The following is a 21,063-nucleotide window of genomic DNA, read 5'->3' on the forward strand; positions in this document are numbered from 1 at the left end:
TACTCAACACACACATTGTAGTCTATAGCCCTGCCAAGAGGATGTTTGTTCACTGGGTTAAAGCAAGAGAGGGAAGTTATTGTCCCACACTTCCCACCTTCAGCAAGAAGATGCAGGACTTGGCCGGTTTCATCTAGTAGGGGAGTACTCCTCGCGCCAGACAAAGAGCTATCCACCGAGAGGAGATACGGAACCTCCGTGTCCAGAGAGAGGGGGGCAGCCCCGGCTACCGGAGGCTGAGCCAGACCGCAGTCGTGTCTCTTGCTGCTTCTCCTAAGGATCCGGCTGGATGAACCTTTGGTTTGGTCACGCAAAGTTGTGCCTCCGTTCCCGGGCGTGCGCCAGCTGCACCCCCCGTTTCCCCACGGCAGGCGGAATCACAGCTGCCCTTCCCAGCCGGGACTCCACCCCCAGCCGCTTCTGAGTGGCCTCCGGCTCTCCAATGCGCTGGGCGGGTCCCGGGGAGGATGCCCTGCCCAGCAGTCCCCCCTCCATCCCCGCGCGGCTCCCTCTCCGTCTGTCCAGCCCTGCCCTGCCCTGCCCTGCCCAGCCGGCCCACTGCTGCCACCGCCTTCGCCTGGACTTCCCTTTGCTTTGCTACTGCAGCGCCAGGTAGGATCCCGAAGGGGTCGCTTGAGGGGGATATCCGGGGGAGGGCGCGCCAGGACGGAGCCCGGCGGTTTCCTTTCCCCCGGGGAGCCGCGCTTGGAGCTGCTCGTTCCCAGCCGGGCGGACGGAGTGCAGACGCGTTGCAGAAATGCTGCCGGGGCGGGGGGCGCGCGTGGGCGTCGAGGGGATCCTGGGCTACTTTTAGGTGCGGGGGGGGGGGGCGGGGGGGCTGGGGGCGCAGCTTCGGACGGGAAATCAGAGACCAGGGCAGGAGATGACGCGTGAAGGTAAAGGGTTGGGAGGAGCCCCGGGGCTCGGGAAATCGGTGCGGTCTTGGGGTGGTGAAAACGAGATGGAGTGCGCGCTCCTTCGGGGTGGGGTGGTAGGCGCAGTTGAAGGGCGAGTCTCCTCCTCCTCCTCCTCTTCCGGCCCGCAGGTCCTTCTTTAGCAGAGTTGCGAGTTCTTTGCAGAAGTTTGGTGGGATCATCGCGGTGAGACCCGCACCTTCCTCGGAGAGCTGCACCTGCGCTTCCGCGTCCCTAAGGACGTTTGGTTTTTGCTGGGCGGCGGCATCCGGGAACAGGGAGTTGCAAACTGGACGCGGGACCTTTGGCCGGAGCCATCCGATCCGGTCTTGCAAAGGATTAGATACCTTTCTGGCCCCTGGACAGTCAGCAGCTGGAAACCATCAGAACTAAAAATGGAACCTCCGTGGCTCAGAGGCAAGATAGGCATGAATGCAAATTGCTGGGGAAATACAGTGGGGGAGGGCTGTTGTCTGTAAGGACTGTTTGTGGGCTTCCCAGAAGTTGGCCACTGCAGGGAAAAGGATGCTGGACTAGGCAAGTCCTTCATCTGGTCTGATAGCTGTGCTTTCTGTAATTAACCTCCCGATGGATCATGCTACAGGGATGGAGTTGCATGAGGCCTTTGGAGTTCTTTTTAGGGGAACCAGAGGCAGCAAAGGAAAAATAGGGACCAAGAGTGTCTCCAGTGCTCTAGTAGGTGTGGTTTCTGCACCTGCAGAACTTCCTCTTCTGCACAGTTGTTAAGCATAGGGGATGGTCTGCCTCCTTCTGTCTGGGTTATTCCAGCAGAAGAGGAAAACAGGAACATGCAGTGACAAAAGTGAACTCTGTGCCATGTTGCAATTCAGGATTAAAAGATGGCTCTGGAAAATGGGAAAGACGTATGAGGGATCAGATAGACTAATAGTCTAGTCCTGTGTGTGTTTACACATAAATCCGAATTTTCTATGGTATTTAATCCCCAGCAGCCAGGCATATTATTCTAGATATGCAGCTTCATCTCATCCTCAGCACAAAACACCCGTGTCAGTATAGAATAACAGTGCAATCTTGAACAGAGTTACACTTTTCCAAGTCCATTGAAATCAGCTGGCTCAGAAAGGTGTAACTCTATTCAGGATTGCACTGTCCTACAGCATTATGTGAAATCTGTCAGGATTGATGCCTAAGTGCCACCCTACATATTAAACAGGAGATCCCTGATCAAAGATTTTCTTTTAAATGATCTCAGTTAGTACCCGGGGGTATGAATTTTATCAAGGCTGCAGTGCTGGGGGAGGGTTTTAAAAAGACATTGCCCTAGACTGTTCTCTGATCAAATCGCCTGCCTGAAGCTGCTATTAGATGCTGAGGGGGAAGAAGGCATATTGCATTAAAAAAAAATCTAATAAAATAATCTTCTAAGAATGCATTGGTGCTGCTTTTTGGAGTAATGGCAAGAGAAGGGGTCTAGAAAAGAATTTTTCATTTCTGAAAACAAAATGCCCCAAATGCATCAAGATAAATCCTTGTTTCCATCTAACCTATTTGCCTTAAGTTATTATTTGTTTCTTGGATTCCTGAAGATCACCAAGAATTCTCTAGGTTTGAAGAACTCTGAAGTTTCCGGAATATAACATAGGAAAAATAAAAGTTTGAGGTTTGCAAAAAAAATTTTTTAATTAAGACAATCTGGAACATGATCCCTGTGGCAAACTGTTTTCTTTCTTTTTTCTTTTTAAGTAGGAAAAAGAAATAAACACAGCTTTTGGGAATTCATTACTTAGACTACATTCAATACTCTCTGCTATTCACTGTAGAACCTTTACTTTAAGGTAGATGTGGCTAACTTTGCTAAATGGCAAAATTATGGCTCTCGGGGGGGGGGGAGCTAGACTTATGTTTTTACTGTTTTCTTGTGACTTTAAGAGCAGCCTGACAGTAGAAATTTAACCAGAGGTGTGGAAATAATCATCTGATCCCCTATACCTGCAGGCACATCCTGCGTGTATGGTTCTGTTCCCTGTACCAGCTGCTGGCTACACGCATGGCATTCCTCTTAAAAATCAGGAAATGTAACAGATCAACTGTTTAGAAGCAGTCAGGATTTAACCCCCCTCCCTTCCCCTTCTCTGTCAAACAGCTGATCCACACAATTACTGCTGCACACACACTTGGGCAAGGACCAGTGACGGGGAAACTTTGCTTGTATAATTTCTGCATTTCAGGCTAGTGCTGAATGACTCAAGGCCAAAAAAAGCACTATGACTATTCTATTTGTATGGCAAGACCGCTTGTCTTCCTTCCCCATAACTTCCAATGTAATGTTTGGCATAGATTTTTATTAAAAGCCATGAAATCAACATTTATTTTTGGAAAGATCACATTCTGCCTGATGCCGCAAGCAAGTTTTTAAACTTTCCCCCATGCATAAAATGGCTTCACCCTGACCTGGATAAGCCAGGCTACCCTGATCTTGGAAACTAAGCAGGGTTGGCCCTAGTTAGCACTTGGATGGAGACCACAAAGGAAATCCAAGGGTCGCTACATGGAAGCAGGCAATGACAAGCCACCTCTGTTCATCTCTAGCCTTGAAAACCCTATGGCAGAGATGTCGAACTCATTTATTATGAGGGCTGGATCTGACATAAATGTCACTTTGTCAGACCGGGCCGTGTGTGCCATAAAACATAATGCCAGGTACTGGAGATATAAACTGTATAAAGGACAGCAGCTGGTAAGCTCCAGGTTGGTGTATCCTCTTTGCAAGGCCCCATGGGCTGGGAGAGGGGTGCAAAGGAAAACCCTTATGGGCAGACTGAAGAGCCAGTGGTGCGGCACTGGGCAGACACTCCCACGCTGCTTGACTGCTGCAGACGAGGTTGTTCTGCCGTGCTGAAACCACAATCGGAATGACTCTGCCTACTCCCTTCGAACAGTCTCCTGTTTCCTCCCTTGCACTAGTTGTTCACAGGCTGCCTAGGAGCCCTGGGTGGGCCAGTTCTGGCCCCCGGGCCATATGTTTGACACCCCTGTCCTGTGGGGTTGCCATGATTTGACTGCAGCTTGACAGAACTTTCAACTACCAAGATAGCTTCAGGAGTCATTCCTTCTACTCAGTACGGATACAAAAGTGCCTTAGGAATGTATGCGATTCTGGAAATTCTGGAATATATACGATTCGGAATCCAGCTTTTGAAACAAAACAAGGAGTGGCTAGTCCTTTATGTTTGCAAAGAGACTGATGTCTGATGAAAAGCTTAGCAGTCAGGAGTTGGTGAATCTGATTTCCTGTGGACGGAGTGTGGGGCATACGAGTATATGAGGCTTCCTTATATGAAGTCAGACTACTGGGCTACCTAGTTCAGTGCTGGCTGCTGTGACTGGCAGCAGCTCTCCAGGGTTTCGGTCAGAGAAAGCTCTTTCCTAACACCCGTGATCTTGCAACTGGAGATGCTGGCTTTTGAACCTGAGACCTGACGCATATAAAGCTTGTGTTCTGTATAAGACATCTGTTGCATAATTTTCCTTCTATCTTTCACAGTGATTGGGGTGGGGGAGTATTTGTATAAAGTTGGAATGAGACCTGCAAGATCACCGAGTTCGACTTCCCCTTTTCAGAATATATGAAATCATCCTGGGCTGATAACTGCTCAGCCCCTCTTTGAAAACCTGTAGGGCCTGTTTCTTGAAATAGCAGAAAGCTTCACACTGCTGCAGCTGTGAAAGTTATCTAGGCTAGTCTGCAAGGGCAGAAAAGAGCATGAGTCACAGTTGCTCATAACACACCCTCAAACTCACGTCTAGATCTTTTATGGAAGATGGCTAGGGATTGCTCAAGCATTTGGTGATTTAAGAGGCCACCCATTATTGACTTCCCCAGCAATGTGGGGTTGCAGTAGGAATGCTGGGTAAAAGCCCTTGAGTCATGCAACACAAAGCCCATCATACCTGCGCAGCAGCCTGCATGAATGGAATAAGTCATGTTCCAAGATAGAGCCATTTCCCAGAATTCTCTGCAGCGCACAGGGATTCCTCGTTCTGAAGGGTTTCCCAAGGATCAGAATTTTGGAAAACTACCTGAATATTGGGCACATGACACAATGCAAACTGAAACCAAGTCTTGATTGAAATGAGACCAACAACCTGTCTCTGGAACAGTTTTCAAAGCTGCCAGTTGATCAAACTAGGGTTAATGTGAAATGAATCCTTTAAAAAGCCACTAAATGCTGAAGACCAGTATACATCAGAAGTAAGCCCTGTTAGCTCAGTACAACACCTGAATACACAGGCATAGGACTAAGAAACAATGAACTGTAGAAAGAAAGAGCAGCAGGAAGAAAGGGTTTGTTTGGTCTGTGGATATATTCACACAAGTATTTGATCCATGTTTTATTATGCTGGGGATTCTTGTGGTATCCTGACATTAAATCTAATTGAGTTGCCACTGGAATATCTAGCAGCAGTCCCTAGGACCTTCACAGCTACCTTTGGGATCCCAAGTAATTCTTATGTCTTTATGCAAAGAAAGAGGTTAATATAGTATCTTTGTCAAGGGCAGCACTTTTGGAAGTTTTTTATCCACTGCAGGAATTTATGGGGTGGGTGTTAGATTTTTACCCCAGGAATTTTTAGTGAAACCCTGGTATTTTATAATGAAACAGAAGGTAAAGCAATAATCTGTTAAAAACAACACCACCCTTTTTTAAAAAAAAATCCCAGTGTTAAATCTTCCAGACAACCCAGATACCAGCTTAAGTGTTCAACTCAATAAAAATAGAGGGCCAGTTTGGCGTAGTGGTTAGGTGCGCGGACTCTAATCTGGGAGAACTGGGTTTGATTCCCCACTCCTCCAGTTGCAGCTGCTGTATGACCTTGAGCAAGCCATAGTTCTGTCAGAGCTGTTCTTGAAAACAGCAGTTTCTGTCAGAGCTCTCTCAGCTTCACCTACCTCACAGGGTGTCTGTTGTGGGGAGGTGAAGGGAAAGGAGATTCCAAGCTGCTCTGAGACTCTAGGTGAAGGGCGGGGTATAAATCCAATCTCTTCTTCTTCTTTAAAAAGAATACCTGTAGGATTAACTGTGCAGAATATCCCTAAGCATGTTTATTTAAGGCTGGGTATACAATACCATTGTATGAAATGTTAGTAAACACACATCTAGAATTCTAGCAGGGGTAAAAGGGGCAAGTGGGAAAAGAATGCTTACAGCTAGGCCCTTAGAAGTAACATTAACTGAGATGGGCCTTATTTCAGACCTTTGTAAACAGGCTTAGGGTTGCATTTTTCATAGTTAATTGACTCCCTAAGTTTGGGGCTACTCCAGAAACAATGCTGTCCAGAATCTTTGCCAGTGTCACCACCCTTAACAACTGGACTCTGACAAATCTTCAGTGTAACAGAGACTCCAGTGTGAGAAGCAAGAAGGGAGAAACTGTTTACACTGCGGCTAATAGCAGTGTGTGGATGCAAGGGAGGCAAAACTGTTACCAAGGAGACAGGATCGGAGGCAGTTATTCCAGGGAAGGGAAAAGCAGCCCCACCCTCTCAAATGCTAGGCCTGGTAGTTCAGTTCCATTCTTCCAAGATCCAAGCAGGGGAAAGCTTGGTTAAAGCGAGCGGTGGAAAAGATTCCTTGTCTGAGCAAAAAAAATCCATAACAGGAATTCCCTTAAGAACGTTTTGTGGCTTGCAAGATTAAAAGCTGAGCATACTGTCTGGTTTGCCGTTCCGTTCCTGTCATACTTTATGCTGGTTGGTTGGTATCCCCAAGAGCTGAAATGCTAAAGTTAACCTTATGAAGTCTCTCCACAGATAAATTTTGAACTCAGAAGCGGCAGCTCTCAAACTGTGTCCCAGGGTGCACCAACGTGTTGTTAACAGAGACCACAATGTGCTTTGGGGGGGAAATCTGGCCATCGGCTCATATGCTGCCACCACTCTCTCACCTGTCAGTGTAGGGAGGGTCCACATATAGCATTGATTCTCAACCACATTCTGCAGTGACATCATCCTTTGGGTGGGAGAAAGATATACAGGGATTCCTTGACACAATCCAAGCTGCAGCTGCTTGCTGGAGAGAGGAGGCTTCAATGATCCCTGGCTCAGCTCCCGGCATCTCTAGTAAAAGGAATCCTGGTAACAGGCCCTGGGGAAAGATCCCTTCTTACCCAAAATCTTGGAGAACCACCACCCGGCAGAGCACAGATTGCAGAGGTAGTGTCGGCTTGATCCAGCATATGTCCATATAAGCATCACTGCTGCCCGGGAAGAACAGGACAAAGTTGAGGATGGAAAGACAGTGGGAGGTAATGTCCCCTATTTAAGAAAGACCTCCCCCACCTGCCCATTTCTCTGGGAACTGGTTGCAACAATGCATCTATGTCAAATGTCAAGCAAAGCATGCCTCAACATTTTAATCCAGAAAAAAAATTTGTGCTACAGGTTTCAAGTATCTGGGAATCCCCATCAAAAGGGCTGCTACTCCAGGCTGTAACTTCAGTGCAATTTCCTTGCATAAGGACTCCTCTCCCTCCCCAAACAGCCTCCTTACTTCTCTCTTTGCAATCCAACCACTGTCAAGGGTGGAGCTGTTGATGGAGAGATGACAAACCCTCATTTCCCCTTGATCTTATGACCAATTCAGGTTGCCTGCCAGAGGCTGGTAAAAATAGCACCGAACCACTGCTAAGAACAAGGAGACCAGATTGAACAGGCAGTTAGGTTAAGATTATTCCCCCCCCCCCCAAAGCACAATGCTATACAAGTATTCTTATTTATAGATATATGTTTGTAAAGCACGATTCTCTCAGCACTCTGCAAAAAATAAAATAAAAAATTGCAAGCCGGATGATTTCAAACTGTACTAGCAACTGAAACCCTATTTAAAATTTTCCTAGGGAGAGTGTTATAAAAATAAAAGTTATGGGGATGACATGTGTCAAAGAAGCCAAGGTAGTAAGTAAGACCCGCTTTGAATAAATTGCTTGGAATGTTAACTTGCTTTTTTTTTTGGAATGATATGAATAAATCCAACTTTGCTAACACAGGACTTTTCATCCAACTCTCCCCCTTCTGCCCCCCCTTTCTATGCAGCGCTTTGTTTCTGCCACTTGATAATCTGAATTGAACCTCGTTTCCTCCACCTGATGACTTAAACTCTTTTCATTTCCAAAACTTGCCTTTGTGCATGATTCATGATTATCTTCCTCGGGCATGGCTTGGAGGAGGGTTGGAAATTCCTCTTCCAGAAGTGGGTGGCGGCGGGTGAGTGGGGATGTCTTCCGGCAACTCTTTGTTGGAATTTCTTAAATGCTAAATGAAATTATATTGGATTACATTTTTAGCAGATAAGAGCAAGGAAACCTGCCAATAAAATACCGCCTTCACACTTAAAATAGCCTATGGGAAGACTTGTCCCACAATATCCAGTGCTGATCCTCAGCTGTTTTTATCCCACTGTTGTTCTGAAGAGCTCAGGGGAGCATGCGTAAGGAGGGGGACCGCTTGCCCGATCAGGCCTCTGCCCCTTTTAATCTTCACAACAGCTTTGTGAGGTGGGCTGGAATGAGTGATCGCAACTTTTTCAAATGCACCTAGTGAAGCAGAACATGGATTTCAACCCAGTCCCCCAGTCCTAGCCTGACACTAATCACTGCACCACACTAGCAAACTAAGCAGAGGCGCTACCTCAGGTGGGTTGCAGATTATTCCACAGAAGGTTCTAGTCCACAAGAAAAAGCATTAGCTTGTTCACACATACTTAAGTTGGTCTTTTGTTGCACTGCAGTGACCTGAATCAAGCAAAGGAACCTGCTTTCTTCTTTTGTGAAATTTTACTCAGGAAGGGGAATTCAGCAAACGTGCTAAAAGTTAGCAGATTGGCAGTTACTCTTTGTGTTTTTACTGTGAAGGAGGATATTGGCATTTCCTCACTCAGGGACCAAAATACCAGGCCTGTTTTGTCTATGAAATCACAGGAACAACCCATCTGTCCTGCGATGAGCTCCCCTGTACCGTGCCTCCACACACTAAGGGGAACATTTTACCACACGTAAGGACTTAATGCTGATCTATAACCATTTAAAGTCTCTATGGTTTGGGTCAGGTCTCAGAGGGCAGCTGATTTGATTGGGCCACAGCTCAAAAGGCCCTGACCAGTCTTACCGTTTGATTGGAAGGGACTTTGTGCAAGAAACTTCTAGTATACAATGGAAAAACAATAGTTTGGTATAGTGGTAAAGATAACTAATTTGGGAGAACCGGGTTTGATTCCCCACTCTTCCCCATGCAGCTGCTGGCGTGACTTTGGGTCAGTCACAAGTTTTCGCAGAGCTGTTCTCTTATGAGCAGTCTTCAAAAGAGCTCTCTCAGCCCCACCTACCTCACAGTGTGTCTGTTGTGGGGAGGGGAAGGGAAAGGAGATTCTAAGCCCCTCTGAGACTCCGAGTGAAGGGCGACGTATAAATGCAATCTCCTCTTCTTCATTAGCTATTATCTATGGATGCAGCAAGGCATCTCTCTAGCTGTATGCTGAAATCTTTTCCAGGGAAAATCATAGTGAAAACCAGTTCAATTTTGTACTGCTTATGAAGATGGCTGCATTAGGCTTTTGTCTGCTGGTAAGACGCTGAATTGCAGGCTGTGGAAGGTCGGTAGTTCAGCAGTCCAAGACCCGAGTGTGCCGCATGACTGAGTGAGCTCCTGTCTCTAGTTCCAGCTCTTGCCAACCTAGCAGTTCGAAAGCAAGAAATTGCAAGTAGATAAATAGGTACCACTTCGGTGGGAAGGTAACAGCGTTCCGTGCACCTTGGTGTTTAGTCATGCCGGCCACATGACCACGGAAACGTCTTCGGACAGCGCTGGCTCTTCGGCTTTGAAACGGAGATGAGCACCACAACCCTAGAGTCGGATTTGACTGGCTTTCGAGCAAGGGAACCTTTATCTTTACTATCATTCAACCAACTAGAGCTCATAGAGCTGGAGGTGTTAGACTCCAGCAACCAATCTGTATGTTTTGTGGCCAGTGTTCTGAGGTGACATGGAAGCCAAGTGACTACCAAAAGCAAAAGGGCATGAGAATCCTCCTGGTGCAGGGAGTTCCACAGGCCAGTGGCCACTGCTAAAAAAGCCATGTACCTGTCAACTTAACCCCTAGTAGGCATACAGAGAGGAACATCAGTAATTGATTGCAACTCACAAGACTTCCCTGGTCTTAAGAGGTTAATACCAGGCAGGTGGACAGTAGCAACAAAACTGCAGTTAAGTAATCCACAATGCTTTTTATTTAAGAATGTGTGTCGCTGTAACATGCCTCCTATCAAACCAAAGGGGCCACACAGCCTCCTGTGATTTTGAATAGCCAGGCGTGTTTAAAAATAAAACCTTTCCCTCATTTCTAATATATAATTATGGTATCACATGTAAAGGCTTTGGGGTTTGCTGCCGTGAGGTGAATTTTGTGGTAAGCAAGTAGAACACTGAGATAAAAGTTAAATAAAAATAACACAGATGGTTTGTTTAGGTACAGGTGTTTTTAAAACACCCACACTTCAGCAGCACAGGCTTCCCAAAAATAGTCAAAAAGAAAGCCTGCCTGAGGTCTTTCCAATGGACACAGCTTCAGGTTTGATGTTAAATTTACTTCAACATATGAAATCACAGACATTAAGCTCTGAGTCACCAGTGAGCAACTGTGATGCAGGGACTTTCCTGAAAGGCCTTTATGTTGCTAACCGGCTTTTACAGGCCTAACTGTCATGATGTAGGGATGCCAACATCCCTGCAGGGCCTGGAAATCTCCTAGAATTACAACTGATTTCCAGATGACAGAGATCAGCTCTCCATGGAGAAAATGGCTGTTTCCGGAAGGTCTGTAGCTCGGCAGTTCAAGACCCTAGTGCCACGTGATGGAGTGAGCGCCCGTCTCTGGCCCCAGCTCCTGCCAACCTAGCAGTTCGGAAGCAAGAAATCGCAAGTAGATAAATAGGTACCGCTTCAGTGGGAAGGTAACAGCGTGTGCCTCGGCGTTTAGTCATGCCTGCCACATGACCATGGAAACGTCTTCGGACGCCATTTGGGGCCCTGGATTTGGCATAGGTCAGAGAATAGGAAACCAGTATGGCTTATATCTTGAGCACCCAAAAGCACATTAAAAAGTTAAGCACCCACAAGCAAATTGGCAGCCAATCCGGTTGCTGCAGAATAAGGTGCAGAAGACCATCTAACCCCAGGTAAAATCAGGGGATGATGTTCTGTGCTAGATGACGCTTATAGGGCGCTTTCAAGGTCAGCCGCACCTGTGACAGTGGTGAAGTCTGCAGATGACAGAAGCGTGGCAAGGACAGATGACTCCAGAAGGGAGGGTAGGTGGGGAAGGAGGCAATCCTAGCTCTCAAAGAGTTAACCACAAAGGATTGTGTCAGTGGGGATGCCACAGTTGCAACTGCCCATAATTGAATCATTCAGCCCCATTAAATGGAATCTTCACAAGGCCAGTCTTCTCATGCTGAAAGTATAAAGCTCTCCAGCCTGTGCTAATGAACAGATTTAGAAGATAGCTGTTTCCATGCCAGGTTTAATGAAGACAGAATGATCAATTGGAACACAACTAAAGAATGATCAATGCCGCCCCCCCCCCCCAAATGTCATTTAAAATTCTTCAGGCGGGAGAGCTCGAACTACCCATTTAAACACAAGAATCGCATGAAGCCAATTATTAAAAAGAGAGAACCACCCAGCTACATGTTCTGTCCATCGCTGCTCACAGCAAAACCCAGGCTCCAGAGTCTTGCCAATCAAACAACAAAGCCTCTTTTAATCAGAAAGTCCTCAGAAGAATAGTAGGAAGCGTTAACCCTCCCCCTCCAAGAAATAAAGTAGCTAACTGGGAATTTGGGACCCTCCCCCTTACCCCAAAAGCCTTTAAAGGTGGGAGAAGGAATTAAAGCAGCTGTGAAAGACGAATAGGCAATAAGCCTGCCCCCCCCCCCAAGCTCTAATGGACACCGAGCTAAGCCAATTAGAGAATGCGATTGTGCAATTTAAGTTTTGCACTTTGTTCTGCAACTGATTTGCATGCAGCATGTCTGTCAAGGAGAGAGGGAGGTCACTTCTATGGCTTTGCAAGAACAGTAACCAAGAGTAGTCATAGGGTTAAAAAAAGAGAGTTTTTATCCAACCTAAGCTTGTTGAAATGGGCAGTTTGGCCTACAGGCAAAAGAGCACACAGGTTTAGTTTTCATACCCTGTATACAGTCTGTCAAGCCAATGGAGCTTGCCTCAGGACGGGAGCATGGAATGCAACAGGCCACATTCCTAAGCACACAGCCTGATCCTTTACACGCTGTCTGGGAAGCGAGTCCTCCCGGAGTTCAAAGGGACTTGCATTCACAGCCTTCACAGGAAGCAAATCTCACAAGATTGGGTTGCATGTCTCATTTAGTGACTGTCAGCAGGGTCCACTTGGACTCTCCACAAATAGTCCTTCAATGCAACTGGGGGAACATGTACATTTCTGTAAAGAATATGGCTGGCGGGGGAGGGGCGGGAGTGGGACTGATTTGGACTGTGTTCAAATATCCTGAAAAAACCCCAGTTTCAGATAGTTGTTGGTTGGCACCAAGCTAAGGTGTGAAGCTGGGGGGAGGGTTATACCACTTGTACTAGAGCTGGTGTTTGTTGTGATGCTTGCATTCATAGGCCACAGTTGGTTGATTCAGATCTTATTGAAACTGTAGCCTCCCTCTAGCTGATTTTTCAACTAGGAAAAAGACAGGTATGCTAATGGGCTCCTGTCTTTTCCCCCTGCCAGGTCTAGAAGGTGCTGGTTTGGTTTAGAGGAACAGGGTGTGTGGGGAGAAAGAGAACTCCCCCCCCCCATTCCCCAGCATTGCAACCTCAATCCATACTGCACCCCCCATTTCTAAATTAAGACTAAATGCAGGGTTACCATTTTTAAAAAAGCAAAAAAGAAGACATTTCTCAACTGATTACTTCTTTAACAAGTGATTGACAGCAGAATAGGGCTACACGTGTCTACATACGTGTCACCCACCTTCCCTCGGTAAAGACCTCTGTGTGACACCTCTTACCAAAGGCCGTGGTGTGTGTGAGAGGATTGCCAAAGAGCTGGCAGAGACACTCAAACAAGGTCTCTTGAATAAAATTCCTATCTTTATTAAGAGAGTTAGTCAAGGTTAGATATTTAGGCAACTGGCCAGGCAGGACGCTTGGTCCGTTGCAAAACACAATACAGTTCTATTTCCTAAATGCTAATAACAAAATTACATAGATAAGCAGCAGAAATCCCCCATTAGAAAGCATGCAGTGGAGGGCCTCTGGGCTGACTTCACGTCTCTGGAGGGACAGCGGTCTCCCCAAGATTCTAAAAGCCAGCGAAGGACTGGTGAATCCCACCCCAATTTATACAGGCTGATCAAAGAGTTTCTCAATTTGTTAATTACATCAATTGACATTTTGGTGGCACATCAGTGAACAGGAGATTGCTTTGCACATTCCAAAAGTTACATTTTGTTTACAAAATGAAGTTAGATAACACCTTACATTCCATATTACAACTCTAAGGATGTTTATGTCCCTGTGTGTTCTTTATGTTTCCAGTATTGAAGATAAAACATTCATGACATTATCTCCAAGCAGGGGTATAAATCTCTGTGTCTCTGAAGTCAATTGCTTTGATGGCTTCTTTTTCCCATTTGGTTTTTCCTGCCAGGTACATTTTATTACTTTAAGGTTTTGTATTTCTTACACCTATGGGTCATTTACATTCATTCAGGTCCTGGGAACGGAATGTGTGGGTTTTCCTGCATACATGACAGCAAGGAGGTATCTGCCTAAACCAAAGGAAATTTGCAAAGAATCATGGGGTTTGGTTCAATAGAGCAGGTCAGGCTTGTTACTGAAGCTACAGGTAAAATGTATTAATATATAAATATGTTTCATTTTCTAATCCAAACCTCTACATTTCAAAATTTCTCACTACAGTGTTCACTGTGACAAATCTGATTGTAAATACCCCTACTATTTAAGTTATAACTGCTACTAACTAGGGATTTTCCTAACCTTCCAACCCCAAAAGAGGAAATTTTCATCAGTTTTTTTTTTTAAATAGCCCAAAAGAGTGTGGGCACCAAAAAAAGAGGGCATGTCCTCTAAAAAAAAAAAAAAAAAAGGCCATCTGTTTTGCCTTTCGAGTCCCACACTTTTGGCTATTTCATGCAAGACCCGTGTCTCATAGGACAACTGCTCAATTGTGGGAAAAGACATGAGTCCTCTGGATAGTTTGTCACGTGTAGTGGCCACGCCTATAACTCTTTGGGATGCAGGGCAGTGGCTTTCAGCCTGTTCCCTAGGGAATGCTTGGGTTTCTCAGAAGCTGATCAGGAATGTCTTGATAAGATCCGTAATGACAGAGAGGCTTTGATGCAATGTGACATTGGCAACCGGCACTCTTCTTTTCCCTGCAGTGCGCAGCGGGAAGGGAGTCGTGGGATGAGCACAAGGAGTGTTGCTGAGCCTTGACATGCTTAGCCCGTCTGCTGTGCAATCCGTGTCTCCCAGAACTGTTCTCAGACTCTTTTGCAACACACAGTGTTTTCAGTGGCAGACAAGCCAGCGCGAAAAGGGAAACCACTGGTGTAAACGCAGCAGAAGTTTGTTCCTGTCTAGCAAAAGAGCTCTAATTAAGTTTGCCACACTTGACAGACTGCAGCCATAATTCATGCAGCTTCCTGTGCAGCAGTAAGAACAGCAAGTGGATAGGAAGAATTTCTTTCCTTTTTGTGACCATCTATGGGCTTCATCCTGCAGTTTCCAAAAATACTAGGGAGCATTTTCCTGAACTTCAGCTGGATGAGTAAAGTGGAAACTAGCAGCTCCAAGCCAGGAAGGGGTGGTTCTAGCGCTACCTTATTAATCATCCTGTGTTCCGTAGCTCTGAAGGTAAATATCTTCAAGACAATTAGAAACTGAGGGTGGGAAGAATGGCCTTTCTCTCAGTGTAACATTAAGCAATCTCTTTTTGGGGGGGCAAAGAATAATACATAGAAGGAGGCAACCTAGTATATTAGTGAGCATATTGATAGATGGGGAAACCTAAACATAAGACAGTAAAAATCACTGGATCAGAGCAAGGTCTCTCTGGTGTAGCATCATGTTTCCCGACAGCACTAAGGCAGCAAGCCTACAAACACTTTCTTTAGAGTAAGCCTCATAGAACAAAATGGGACTTAAACCATTTATATTCTCATTAGCGAAAGCTTTGTAGAGGATTAATCTATCAAACCAGTGTTGCAAATAAATCCCCATAAGTTACTAGTCCACAACAATTAGGTAGACATATACATATTTTTGTCATTTGTGGCTTGAAATGCCAACGGAATAATTTTTTTCTGAAGCTGCTGCCCAGACTGGAGGCAATTATTTCTAACCGCAAACAAGCTGTCAAATAGATCAAACTATTTGCAGTCTTAATTTTTTTTAAAATGCACATCTGGATCCCCCCAGAAGCAAAGTCCTGAGCTGGAAGAGCTATCAGTTTGATCTGAGATGGCACTTTAGCAAAATTCACTCACCGATGCTAAAGGAGTGGCTCTTTCATGTGAATTAAAGAGTACCATTTCACCTTAAAGACTTCCAGAATGATTATTTCCTGAAGAAGAGCCAACCTCATCAGATGCATGAGGTGTGTTCTCAGTTGGGTATAATGGTAAACAGTGAAATGCATAAGCAATGAAGTGCGAGTGGGAAAGCCTCTAACATCTGTCAACAAAATTCATATATACACAAGAAGCAGAGTGACCATTTACGGCAGTGGCAATTGGCTGCAACATCATTCTTCCTAAACTTGCTAAGCTAATTTAATACGTGTAGTGTAAGAGGAAACTGTTATCATAATTGGATAGTGACAAACTTCCTGATCTAGTTCTGCAAATTTCGTGCATTTCTACACAAACCATAGATATGCAAGGGAAAAGAACATTTCCTTTGCAAAAGCTAACCTCTTGCTCCTAACATACTAATTATAACCAGAATTGGCAGAGTCGTGGCTCGCTACTGTTGCTTATTTCCATTTAAAAAAACAACAAGGTTTACTTAGATAATCCATGTATGTTTACTGAAACTCTGCAGTGTCCAGGGAACTGTTCCATTTTGGCAGTGCCATTAAATCTTTGCAGTGCTGGCAGTTTCATCCTGTGCAGAGTTAAGTGTGCATAGACCCACTGAAATGAGAGGACTTTCTGACTAGAAGATAGCAAGGCCAAAACAATGACTCTTGCAGAGATGCAATGGACAGCTTCCTCTGAGAACAAGTAGTTCTGCGGAACCTTTGCATCAGGAATGGTTGAGAGATCCACTCCCACCCAATATACAAAAAACAGGTTGCAAAGTCAGAGCAGTAGATCATTCAGAGTTGCAATGGGCCACCTCTTTGTGGGTAATTAGAGCACGTGGCTTGGCAATTACAGCTCTAAACCAAGTTGTCTTAAAAAAAAAAGATAAAGATAAAGTGTTTCCAAAACTGCAAAGGATTTTTTTCCAGGATGGACCAAGGCCCTCAGTTCCATCTGATCCCAACCACAAGATCTGGAGACATTTGGAATCTGGAAAGATCAGCTCTGTGCAATGTCATGTGCGAGAAGAGAAAAACGCTTGCCCATATTAGGAACTTATGAATAAGAGCTGCATTTTAAACAGCTGTATTTAGTAAATGTTTCCACAAAACTTTTTTTTTTAATGCAGCTGCATTTCAGGCTAAAATTGCTGGAAGAACAGAACTGAAAATAAGCATCCAGCTGTTCCTGGTTTGAAAAGCTTGTTGCACAGTGTCGGTCCCGGGGAGAACAATGGATATTTATCCTTTGACAACACTGCAGCTCTGTAGCGTGAATGCACTAGTTTCTCTCTCTCTCTCTCTCTCTCTCTCTATTTTTGGAATCTTGATCTGGCAACTCTCAGTTTGGAATGGAAGCTGCTGAGACAATTGAGCCCCAGGCTTTGCACTTCTAAGCCTTCCTGGACTGTGTAGCCTTTGTGTATTCTTATATTCACAACTGAAATACTGAATTTTCAAGCAAATGCTGTGTGGCACTATTAAAAGATAGCTATGCTGGGAGGTTGCGTGCAAGACAGATATGTTACCGTTAATTGGACTTGTGAGCTCATCATATTCCTGTGGGTTTGTGTGTGGATCTGGAGAATTGTCTTTGTTTCAAAGCGCAAGTTTCTAGTCCTTGTTGTCAAGAGGAAAAACCTGGGGATATCTAAGAAGATGGTAGTGGTTTATCTAGAGCACGGGGAGAGGCTGTGGCTCGATGGAAAAGCCTCCATTTTGCGTGCAGAAGGTCCCAGGCTCAGTCCTCAGCTTTTCTAGTTAAAAGAACTAGGCAGAAGGTGATGTGAAAGACCTCAGCCTGAGACTCTGGAGAGCTGCTACCAGTCTGAGTGGACAATACTGACCTTGATGGACCGATGGTCTGATTCAATATCAGGCAGCTTCAACTGTGTCCCCAAAGATTATTGTACTGTAATGCTTACAACAGCCTTGTAAGATAGGTCAGTCTCACTGTAAACAGGATCCTGAGGCTGAATAGTGTGTCTAAGCCCACCTAGCCAGTTTTGTGGCTGAGACAGGATCTGAACCAGGGACCTCCCAGTTTATTCTCATAGCCACTGTAAACATGGTATTGCTGACTCAGACCATCCACTACTGGGTTCAGTTTTGGTAGCCACCGACAAGATGCCTCTGGAAAGAAGAGTGTGAAGGCAACAACTCTCCCCGTTGGGTTGTTCCCAAGCAGTTTGGGATTTAGAGACAAACTGCCTCTGTACATGGAGATTCCATTGGCTATTACGGTTAATGGTGTTGAGTGTGAAGATGTAGAAACCACAATGGGGAGGCCTCTGCCTTCTCATCTTAGCAGAACCACAAATTAATGGAATATCAACAGGCTTAAACTTCACATTGCCTCCAAATATTATTATTGCCATTATTATTAGCGATATGGTCAAACTAGTAGGTACTGAAAGCCAGGATGGTACAGCAGTTTCAGTGCAGGACTATGGCTGGGAAGACCTGGGTTCAAATCCACCCTCAGTCCTAAAGTGTTTACCTTACCTCATAGGGTTGTTGTGAGAATGAAAACCTCGTGCACCACACTGAGCTCTTTGGAATGCAAATGCAATAGACAGATCACTTGACCTATAGTAACAGTTGCTTTTTACAGATGGTTGCTTTGGCTGGGAGTCTGTATCTGCGTGGGTTACTTGAACAAGCTGTCCCTCGATCCCGTTTGTTGCGGCGAGTGGAAACATTTGCTGACCAAAAGCACATTTTTTTGTGCGTATGTCAGTGAAAGGACAGATTATTGCTAAGCTCCAAGCTGCGATTGAATTGGGTTGGGGGGGGCATTATGCCAAATACTGAGGACTGTATTTTCCTGCGACTGTAAAATAACTCAGAGGCCCTAACTGCACATTATACTGTTCACAGGTCCTCCCTGCGTCTGCTGGGATCCTATTGAGCAGACCGATGCTGGGAGTTATCTCGGTAAAACTTTGGATCCCAGGCATGTGAAAGGGGCACAACATGCTGGAAGAGGGGGCTTAAGCCTTCTCCCTGAACTGTTTCCGTAATTTGAAACACTGGGGAAACAGGGTCTACTTGAAAGTTTTTGTTAACAGAGCAAATAGCTCCCTGGTTCCAAATTGGGCCCCCGTATGCCTGAGAATCCCAAGTTTCAGTAGGGAATTCTCTCATGTCACACACACGCTACAAAACCTGCAAGATTCCAAAAGGAAGATTTTAAAAAAAAATATTTATTTTGCTCTCAGTCAAACATCCTCAAGGAAGCTTGGCAAGCTCAGTTAAAACTGGTTGCTTCCACACAGGTGGCTTTCTCTACCTTTGCTGCCAAACTGGAGCACAGGTTTTTCTTGGGCAGGTGCATCCACATGAATTTGTCCTCTGATCAACTACTTCCCAGGATTTCTCTCCTTTTTTAAAAAATTTTTTGTGTGTGTGCGCGTGTGTGCCTGCCTGGAAGTCATGGCTGATTTCTGGCGACCCCTAGTGGGGCTTGGATGCAAGGGACGTTCAAGGAGGTGGCTTGCCATTGCTTGCCCCTGCATCATGACCCTGGTATTCCTTGGAGGTCCCATCCAACTACTTGCCAGGATCGGCCCTGCTTAGCTTCTGAGATCTGATGGTATTGGACTGGCCTGGGCTATCCACGTCAGGGCTCTTCCCTGCCTGTCTCTAGCCTTGTGTGCTGTTTCTCAGACCAGCTTTGCTATAATCTTTTTGGGAAGAACACAATCCAAGCACTGCACGTTAGTGCACCATCTAGCTGAGAAGGTGCACATTTTTGAAAGTCCAACTCACATCAGCCAGGGGAAATGGCAGCTGACAGGAGAGTGCAGAAAGCTCTAGTATGGGTGTTGTGTGCCATTGCGAATGCCGCTGCCTCCACACAGCCGACATGCAGAAAACAGAAAAACCTTCCAGTGTCTGAAAATATAGTGAAACCAATTCAAAAACAGGCACGAAAATACCTAGAAGCAAAAGTAAAAGCCACTGCAAGAAGGAAAAACAGCAGCACACGGTTTAAAAACCATCAATAAAACAAAAAGACAGCTGAGATAACACAACACTTAGGAAACCAATGATGCCCCTGGCTCACACATTTTTGTCTTAGCTCAGGAAGGATGGCACCAGAGCAGACTAATTTATGCAGCAGGCAAATTGCTCACTCGTAATTTTAATGCCAGTAGCTCACAAAGTAGAATTTTTGCTCACAAGACTCCACAGCTTAGAGGGAGCATTGGTTGCAGACTGCTGCTGAGAGCCAGTGTGGTGTAGTAATTAAGTGCATGGGCTCTAATCTGGGAGAACCGGGTTTGATTCCCCACTCCTCCACTTGCACCTGTCTGGATGTCCTTGGGCAAGCCGTAGTTCTGATAAGAGCTGTTCTTAAAAAAGAGCAGTTTCTGTCAGAGCTCTCTCAGCCCCACCTACCTCACAGGGTGTCTGTTGTGGGGAGGGGAAGAGAAAGGAGTTTGTAAGCCGCTCTGAGACACCTTTGGGTAGTGAAGGGCGGGGTATAAATCCAATCCCTCCTCCTCCTCCTCCTTCTTCGAGAAGGGGAAGACAGAGACAGTTCGCCAGTATGATGATCCAGGCTCCAACCCATGATTACCTTTTCCTTATATGTGAAACTGGGACCAAATGATAGCCAAAATTACTTTGGGTCAAAATTGGGTTTGCAAGGGGCGAGTACGTCATCCCAATCGGGGCAGTTTTCTCTGGCACACCTGAACGCGGATGAAGCTGCCTTACCCTGCATCAGACCCTTTGTCCGTCAAAGTCAGTGTTGTCTACTTGGGCCGGCAGTGTCGCTCTGGGGTCTCAGGCTGAGGTCACCTCTTACTTAATCGCTTTAACTGGCGGTGCTGGGATTGAACCTGGGACCTTGTGCATGCCGGGCAGATGCTCTGCCGTTGAACGATGGCCTCTCCTCTCAGTAGGATGTGAACTCTGTGCTGAATTGAAGGGTGCGACACCTAGATTTATTCAGAGGGTTGGATTGCTGTGTTGCTGGCTGACTCACTGAGCTCACGGCTTGTGACAGTGGGTGGGTGTCTCGAAGAGAATTTTCTGTTGGTCTGAGATGTTTACCTAGGTTGTGATCCATAAACCAGCTAAACCAGAGCGCAAAAGCCAAAGCGACTTCCATCATGATCCTCAGCAATTGTAGATGAAGTCTGGTAGACACACGTAGGTAATCGCTAGGGCATACAGGGATGAACGCACCTGTTGCCTCCTATTCTCTGGAGTTCTGAGCACAGATCCCTCCTCAACCATGGAGCACGGTGGGTGACTTTGGGCCAGTTGCTGCCTTCCAGCTTCACGTGTCATGAGGATAAAATGGAAGAAGGAAATAACCATGTTCGCTGGCCTGAGTCTTTGTAGGGCAGTGAGATAAAAATATGATAGGCTGACAGCTGCGCAGATTAGAATTCTTACCGGACAAAAAAGGAACTTCTGCATGAGGTCCCCCCCCCCTGCGAGGATGCAGGGGGGAAAATACAAATGGATGAGTTTGGACAATGATCCCACACCTGAGCGGATAAATCCTGATCTGTGCTCTG

The 21,063-nt window shown here is 45.7% G+C and overlaps 1 protein-coding gene across 1 annotated transcript in view; it reads left to right on the forward strand.

The window, feature by feature from the left end:
- Positions 1 to 533: 533 nt before the first annotated feature.
- The window catches only part of GSN (gelsolin), an 86,249-nt gene continuing 65,719 nt past the window's right edge, over positions 534 to 21,063 (forward strand). The window contains exon 1 of the mRNA XM_015415887.1: positions 534 to 612. The gene's annotated coding sequence lies outside the window, so the exon portion shown is untranslated. The remainder of the gene's footprint in view (positions 613 to 21,063) is intronic.

The sequence above is a fragment of the Gekko japonicus genome, unplaced genomic scaffold (genome assembly GCF_001447785.1).
Source record: "Gekko japonicus isolate JY-2015 unplaced genomic scaffold, Gekko_japonicus_V1.1 scaffold46, whole genome shotgun sequence".
NCBI classification, from domain to species: Eukaryota; Metazoa; Chordata; class Lepidosauria; order Squamata; family Gekkonidae; genus Gekko; species Gekko japonicus.